At 40.7% G+C, this 7,759-nt stretch overlaps 1 protein-coding gene across 1 annotated transcript in view; it reads left to right on the forward strand.

Moving 5' to 3' along the window:
• Positions 1-221: 221 nt before the first annotated feature.
• Positions 222-7,759, forward strand: part of LOC122532338 — a 33,517-nt gene continuing 25,979 nt past the window's right edge. Inside the window, exon 1 of the mRNA XM_043661037.1 lies at positions 222-239. The gene's annotated coding sequence lies outside the window, so the exon portion shown is untranslated. The remainder of the gene's footprint in view (positions 240-7,759) is intronic.

A 7,759-nucleotide genomic window follows, 5' to 3' on the forward strand; every position in this document is an offset into this window, starting at 1 on the left:
GAAGGAAGGAAGGAAGGAGTTGTTGTTATCGTTGTCATCGTACGTCGTACTCCTCGTGCGTGTCGCGTGTACGACCGTGTTTCTGGCGCCACCAGGCCAAGCGTGATTGCACGCGAACGATCTAGCGAACGTGCGTCGATCGTTTCGTTCGCGTCTCGATCAACGAGGCTGCGTTCGACCGCCAATGTGATATCGGGACAGTGACCCGCCGTATGTCTTCATCCTGCTTCGCTCCACCAGTACGTAGTAAGAAAAGAACTTCTTCTTTCTATCTATCTATCTATCTGTGTTTTTCTCATTTTCTTCTCTCTTCTTCTTGTTCGTGTCTGTAGAAGGAAAGAGTTGGACGATGCAACGTCTCTCTCTCTCTTTCTCTCGCTCGCTTTCTACGATACAAAAGAGTATTTTTGGGGGAACTCTGTACGGGAGAAGACACGGGAGAACACGGCGGCGCGCGTGGCAGTGTTGTGATTCGCGCGGAGCGCCAACCTGCGGTGGCCGCTCGGATCCACCGTGTCTTCTTGCCCCGCCTAAACTAACCGCGAAAACTAATTCCCCCGGCCGAATTCTCCACTTTGTTGTTCACCGTCCTCGCCGCTTGCTTTCCAATTTTTTTCGGGGAAAATTTAATTCTACGCCACGTCAAACCGCCATCGTCACCGTTCCGCGCGACACGTTTCCCTCCCCTCCCCTCACCTCCTTCCTCTAAATGTACGTAGATTCGTATGCAAGCGACGCGCCTAAGCATCGAAACGTGTAACACGGTATCGATCGGATCGCTCGCCGGGGATCATTATTCGATAATCATTTCCTTGGCCGGTTCGCGGAACCATTCAAAAACGGTAATGCGTTTGGAGTCGCGTCGGTTCCTCGTCGATATATTTGTTAAAGCGTATTGTTTGGAGGGCGTGTTGTACGTGACCGCACACGTGACCCGCGATGAGAAGATAAAAATGATGATGCATTGGTAAGGGGAAGATGGAAGAGAGATAGAGAGGTAGAGAGAGACAGAGAGAAACTTTGATGTTTTACGGACGCGTCGAAACAAGCTGTGCGATGTTCGAGGGATGGAACGGGGAACTGGCGGAGTCCGGAGGAATAGGGACGATAATGTTGTCGATGGGCGAGAGGACGAGGACGAGGACGAGGGCGGGGGAGGCAACGTACGCACGTACTCCAAGAGTTACTCGTATTCGAAACACGAATCTGAACAAGAACAGGACCGAGAGGACAGCGTGGTAGACCGCTACGCTTCGTCTAAGGATTCACCCCGCGTTTCGATAACGTGCAATGCATCGACTCAGCTTCCATGTAATTGAATATTAACAGCTCTCTCTTCCTCTCTCACGATCTACGTTTTTCCATAACGGTATCTATCGATACGGGTCAGGAATCAGCGTGGCTTTCCAAGAGAACAACTGGATTAAGATAATTGTCGCTTCGTGCTCGCCTGTTCTTTTTTCCTCCTCGTCTTTTTTTATCCTTGGGTCATCAGTTTAGTTGGCGCGCGTTTAACACGTACGGCCCCGGCGGTTCACTTTTGCTTTGAAGTCGCAAGCTGCAATGGAAATGGCAAGTCGCAGAAATCTAACGAAATCTGCGATAGCGTGTCGATAAGTAACACGCTCGAAAATGTCGAAGCAGCGGTAAAAATCGGAACAATGTCAAAATATTAAATTCGAAGTGAAAGCTGCCTTTAAAATCCTAAATCGATGCTGATTCGACGAAATCGATACTCGTTCAAAAGTGTCAAATTCTACGTTGAACTGCTCACTATGTCGTCCTACTTTCTCTTATATTTCATTATAGGGTAATGAAATTTCATAATAATCACATTTTTTTTTTAATTTTCATAATATCAGTATCATGAAAATATTTGTTTCATGTAGAGCCAGTTTTAAATAATTATCTATAGAACACGTTAAATTTATTAAACACAATACTCTCTATTTTGTTAAACTCTACTCTATTGTCTTTGGGATTTTTCACTTTCACTTTCATCAGTTATTTACGAGTTATTTTCTGAAATTTGACAGTTTTTCTAGACTATCGAATCTGGGTATTCTTCTCGCAAGTATTTGGTGTATTAAACAAATATTCATCATCTTTGGAATTGCAAGAAACCAACAAATTGATAAGCGTTGGCAACAAAGAAGTTTCTGATCGATTAATAGGTTTGTAGTCAATAACGTGCTAAGTCTGCGCGAACTTGCAAATCCGCTCGATCAGTCGCGACGTCTCATTTCGTCAAGTTTACTTTCATCTGGCAAGACCCCCCTCGACGAACATTTTTCACGAGCTGTCGATGTATTAGGGGTACCCATAAGTATAACGTCGTTTTTTTCATACTGTACAAAATTTTATTTTACTTAAGAGTTTTAATACAGTTTTAATGCATAATATAATTTAACAATAAGCACACTAAACGTCAATATTTAACTATAATGTCTAGTTAATTACAATATATTTAACGGGATATAAGTTATGTTGTGATAAGTTAAAATATTGTCACTAGATGGCAATGTTTATTAAATTTGAAAAAAACGTCAAAAGGTAATGATTTTCTTCGGAATACAGTAATTAAAGGTTATAGTTAAATTTTTATAATGAGATATTGTCATGTCATTACAAAAAAAAAAAAAAAGAAAGAAAGAATTAAATTATTGCTCGTTTCCCAGACTATCGGGTTGGATAGCCCAGTTTTTAAGAAGAGAATTGATTTATGAAAGAAGATTCTTTTTTAGAGAATCAGTGTACAATGGAGCATAAAAGAAAATCGAACAATAGAGATTTATGGTCGTAAATACGGCATCCCGAGGTTTTGAAAACGGCATTACTTATGGGTACCCCTATTACATATATCCGCCACGATGGTCACGACCAGCGATATTTCCATAGCGAATATGTCGAAAGGGGCATTCCGACTTTCAGTGGAGTCGCGCGCGTAAATTGCTTTGATCTACAGTTACCAGAGCGCAGATCTCTAAACGTCCTTTGCACGGTATCGGTCTCCGATTGTTCTAATTACCGCGTTCCGACCTATCTCTGTCAATAGTGTGTCTGTGCCATTATTCACGAGTCCTTCCAAAAAAAAAAAAAAAAAAAAAAAAAAAAAAGGAACAGAAGAGTAGAATCATGCCGTGAATCAAGCTGGCACTGGTACAAAAAAAAAAAATCCACCACGCAAAACATCAACTAGCACCGAGTGAACTTGTTTTGAATTTCCCTACGGTTTGAAAACAAGCTACTCTCTCCTTTAAACGATAGCCAATTACGCGGTCCCCGGTGCCGCCAATTCCAATAAGAAAGTGGTAGGAATTCCTCGGGAAGATATACGTTCGTTTCGATCGACTCGTTACCTGTACTCGCGGCTGTGATTCAACCAGGTTATTAGACGGACATGAGCAAGACGCGAGCGGAGAAGATGCACACGCTTGGTAATGGAAACGATCTCGGGCACGGAGGGAAACGCACGTACACTTGAAGTGCAGTTGCGCACACGTGGACGCGTATCGGCAGAGCGCAGTAAATCACCGCGTCTGATTTCTTCAACGAGAGCGTATAGATTATGCGCGCGGCGTTGCTGCATTTAGACCCTCGACGAATATCGGCGACCCGCTTCTCGGCGAACGCTGGCTCCTCGCTCGCGTACGTGCGCCAAGTACCGCGAGCGAGCTTGCGTATATCGCGAGTATACTCGTTGCTTCCCTTGTATCTGGGCAAAACATCGTCTCCGACAACGTCTATTAACTTCTTGCGCTGGAACGATGTGCCACGCATGTCGGGAATATTTTGTTCCAAAATTGCAATATTTTTCTCAGTTTTAAGTATGTTTAAGTTAAAGCAATAAATTTATTACTTCTTAATAATTTCTATCCAGTGATATCGTGTCGGCGAGTTCAAATAGAAAGCGACGAATTGCTGTATACGGTTTGGTCACTCGTCATGGTCCGCAATCAGTTGCGCTGGACTGACGTGCCACGCGCGTCGAGAATTTTTTGTTCGAAAATTGTAATATTTTTCTCAGTTTCAAGTACACTTGAGTAAAATAAAGTAGAACAAATAATAAATTTATTACTTCTCAATAATTTCTATCCAATGATGTCATATGATATCGACGAGCTGAAAAAAGAAAGCGATGAATTGTTGTATACGGTTTGATCATTCGTTATGGTCCTCAATCAGTTGCCAACGCAAGTGGTTTGTGCCAACCTCTTGTGCCACGCATGTCGAGAATATTTTGTTCCAAAATTGCAATATTTTTCTCAGTTTCAAGTATGCTGAAGCAATAAATTTATTACTTCTTAATAATTTCTATCCAGTGATATCGTGTCGGCGAGTTCAAATAGAAAGCGACGAATTGCTGTATACGGTTTGGTCACTCGTTATGGTCCGCAATCAGTTGCGCTGGACTGACGTGCCACGCACGTCGAGAATTTTTTGTTCGAAAAGTGTAATATTTTTCTCAGTTTCAAGTACACTTGAGTAAAACAAAATAGAACCAATAATAAATTTATTACTTCTCAATAATTTCTATCGAATGATGTCATATGATATCGACGAGTTCAAAAAAGAAAGCGACGATTTGTTGTATACGATTTGGTCACTCGTTATGGTCCTCAATCAGTTGCGGTGGACTGACGTACGTCGAGAATTTTTTGTTCGAAAAGTGTAATATTTTTCTCAGTTTCAAGTACACTTGAGTAAAACAAAATAGAACCAATAATAAATTTATTACTTCTCAATAATTTCTATCGAATGATGTCATATGATATCGACGAGTTCAAAAAAGAAAGCGACGATTTGTTGTATACGATTTGGTCACTCGTTATGGTCCTCAATCAGTTGCGGTGGACTGACGTACGTCGAGAATTTTTTGTTCGAAAAGTGTAATATTTTTCTCAGTTTCAAGTACACTTGAGTAAAACAAAATAGAACAAATAATAAATTTATTACTTCTCACTAATTTCTATCCAATGATGTCATATGATATCGACGAGTTCAAAGAAAAACAAGCGACGAATTGTTGTAAACGATTTGGTCACTCGTTATGGTCCGCAATCAGTTGCCAGCGCAAGTGGTTAATACGTACTACGTAGAAAGAAACGGGGAGCGTTCTCGTGGAATTGTCGCGATAACAGAATGAGCCCATTTTTGTTACCATTTCGTGCTTCTCGTCTGTTCTACTCATTTCCATTCCACGGAATGTTTCTCGCGTTTCTTTTTGTTTGAACGCGCGGCGGTTCGCGAGACAAAAATTGCCTCCAATTTCCAACGGGACAGACACTCGCCGACGTACAGGTGGGCATTAAACGAACGGTGATTCGAGAACCGTGGGACGAGCGAAGAAGGAGGGACGCCTCGGTACGTGGATGGACAATTTCAATTATCGGCGCGCGCGTACCTGTGTCGTACGTATGTATACTCGATGCTCGATAATAGCACAGCGTACGCGATCTCGCGTGCTTGCCTGCAGGAGACTCTCCTCTCGTTCAGTGGAACATTTCGTACGCTCGATAACTCTCGTATATTGATCTCATTCTCATAAACAACCTCTCTCCTCTCCTCGGCGCGCGGAGGCTTGCTCTCGAATTCTCTCTCTGCCTCCGCCGACCCGCCGATCAATCTCGTTAACGCGAGAGCGTCTCTTCCCCTGGTCGTTTCACTTTCTTAAAAATACGTTTGCTCGCTCGTTAACGTTACGTTGGCCAAATCACCGTGAAATCACCTCATTGCTCGGCAAACTCTGTTAACGCGGTACGAGCGAAAATTTTCTTCTAATCTGCCTAAATTCTTCGCCGAAGTTCGCTCGCGTTCGGATAAATTATGTATACATCGCGAGTTACATTTACGAGGATTAAAATGTACTTAAACCGGAATCAATTTGGCTTCGTTAACTTTTAATTGCACGATTATAGAAGTTTGCTATCAAGAGATAAGGCGGTTAGCGAGTTAAGAGCCATTTTAATTATCAATTCATAGCTAGGTAATTACTGGAATTAATCTGTGGTGAAACTTCTAACGCTGATTTACCAATTTTAACGGTTTGCGTCTCGCTTTCTCCAGAAATGTATATATTTATTTGTAATTACATATACATACACGCATGATATACTATATATATATATACAGTGCTATATAAGTGCATATAATGCATCGTATACTATATACTATATATATAGTGTGTGTATAGTGTGTGTACACACACATAGTGAAGAACATAACTGTGTCACTGACACTGAAAAATTATATATATACATATATTTAACGTATGTTATTATGTATATAATATATATTATTAATATATATATACATAATATTTATATAAATTAAAATTATATATATATATATATATATACGTATAACGAATGTCGAAATTTTAAGATCTATACGAATACACGTTTTTAAGAACCATGCAGTATAAATGGACACACATTTGCACATTTTCGTGAATTCACGGACTCGTGTAGATTTCAAATTCTCGTCTCTCGATACTCGTTCATGCACTCGACGTCCCGTGACTCACGCGCTCACGGGACGATAATGCACGTTTCGCTGTCTGGTTTCGCAATTTCGCGCTGTACGTCTCCTTCTAGAAAGTTCCCTCCGATTATCGTTCCTTACGTGCCACCCGTTTTACGCTTCCCGAAGCGTACGTACGTCGGTACCGGGATAAGATTGATAATCCTCGTAAAACCGGCAGGCCGAGATGAAATTACGAGGCAAACGGCTTATCGCTTTTCACGGGACATCTATCTTGCGATTGTTGCGAAAAGCAGAAAGAAAGAAAAAAAGAAAAAAGAAAAAAAGAGAAAAGAAAAATCGAATCGCCGTTAAATGACGTTTGTTCGATAACGCGGCTCGCGATAACTTTATACGTATATATATATATATGTACTTACTCTGCCGTGTACGCGGCTCGCGGAAACCAATCGTGTTTTAATTGAAACGACAATTTGGCAAGACCGGAGCTTTTCGCAGATAACGACCACTGGCTGCAAGTGTTTCCGTAAACACGCTCGGCTAATTGTAATTCCATTCAATTTCGACCTTTGAGCTTGTTTTTTTTTTTTCTCGACCGGTTGCTCGTCACCCTTTCCTTTGTTTTTACACACATACGTGTATATATTTACGTAATTCGTCGTTGATAGTTGAGTAAAGTAAACAATATTCTTGAGGTATCTCCTTGTCAAAAAGAAGTCCAGTAGATTCAAATTACGCTTTTGAAGAAATTAGAACACATCCGGGGGGGGATCTTTGAAGGAGTACGCAACTTTTTAACCTTCTAATTACGGGGTATTTAAATCCCCCATTGCTAGTGGCCGGGCGAAGTTTAATTTTACATGTTTCCATATAAATTACTGTAGCTTCTATATTTTCAAAGTTAATCAAATGAAATCAAGACTGCATTTTGCAATAATTTATTATAATTTATTTGCAATAATATATTCTGCTTACTTAGATATCATACAGGGTGTTTCGTAACTTGTGGGACCCACTTCGGGAGCTGATTGTACGCCTAAAAATAATGGAAGAAAAGTCATATAAATATATGTCCTATCTGTCTTCGTTTATGAGATATAACGAATTTTATAAACAGAGCAAACTCTAGTAAGCTAGTTTTACTAGGGATGGTATATTCAATTTTCATAATAATCATAATTGGGATGAAGAAAACCCACACGTTATTGTGCATTCAAGACATCAACACCAGTTTAGTTTAAACGTATGGGCAGGAATAATTGATAAATTTTTAATT

This window comes from Frieseomelitta varia, unplaced genomic scaffold, assembly GCF_011392965.1.
Source record: "Frieseomelitta varia isolate USP_RPSP 00005682 unplaced genomic scaffold, Fvar_1.2 scaffold_448, whole genome shotgun sequence".
NCBI classification, from domain to species: Eukaryota; Metazoa; Arthropoda; class Insecta; order Hymenoptera; family Apidae; genus Frieseomelitta; species Frieseomelitta varia.